We start from the raw sequence: 877 nt of genomic DNA, 5'->3' as shown, positions 1-877 counted from the left end.
CAGGTCCTAGTTTTCAGCATTTTTTCTTTTCCCTGTGCCTGGTTGAATTTTTTTTTTTTTAATTTTCCCTTTTTTCTTGTGGATAACTCTGATCCTTGATTTTCTTTTTTGCATTTTTCCCATTTTTTCATTTATTATTCTCCTTCTCTGCTTTTTTTCCCTAGTGCCCTATCCCTGGATATTGCAGGTTTTCTTGTTTTTTTTCCTTCTTTTTTTCCCTTTCTTTCTTTTTTTGGTTACTATCCCTGTGTGATTACATGGTGTTATTTTGGCCCATGGGATTTTAGTTTTTTTTTATAGTTATTCAATTGTAATTTGTGTCTAACTGAGAGGGAGACAACAACAGTCCCCATAGGATACAACTACACCCACACTTCCTGCAGCTTCATTTACTGAGCGAAGGCACTACCTCCTTCTCCACCAACACACCAATGATAAAAAACCACCGAGGTGCCTGGATCACCCTTGGCTGCTCTTCACAAACAACAGATCATCACAGTCCACATAAAGAAGCAAGATAAAGTGGTAGAAACAAGGAAGCAAGATGCAGACCCAGAACACATCCCTGAGGAAGAAGCAGCATTGGAACTTTGATAAGGAAATCAAAAGAATTATCTTTAGGTATCTTCAATGGATTGAAAGTCAGACCAAAGAAAACACAGAAAAAAACTTAGAAGGATTTTGGAAGAAAATATAAGAACAAAATGACAAAATAAAGGAAAAAATGGAAATGATTCTAAATCTACAGAAAGAAATCCAAAAGATTAATACTAAATTATCAGAAATAGATAACACATTGGAAGGTCAAAGGAGAAGATTGGATAGGATGGAAGATAGAATTAATGAGATTAAAGAAAAATACCTGAATACTTCTTTG

Source organism: Orycteropus afer, unplaced genomic scaffold (genome assembly GCF_000298275.1).
Source record: "Orycteropus afer afer isolate SDZICR_OR568_19922 unplaced genomic scaffold, OryAfe1.0 scaffold00782, whole genome shotgun sequence".
NCBI classification, from domain to species: Eukaryota; Metazoa; Chordata; class Mammalia; order Tubulidentata; family Orycteropodidae; genus Orycteropus; species Orycteropus afer.
The sequence above is the reverse complement of the archived record's forward strand: the minus strand, read 5'-3'. Positions refer to the sequence as shown.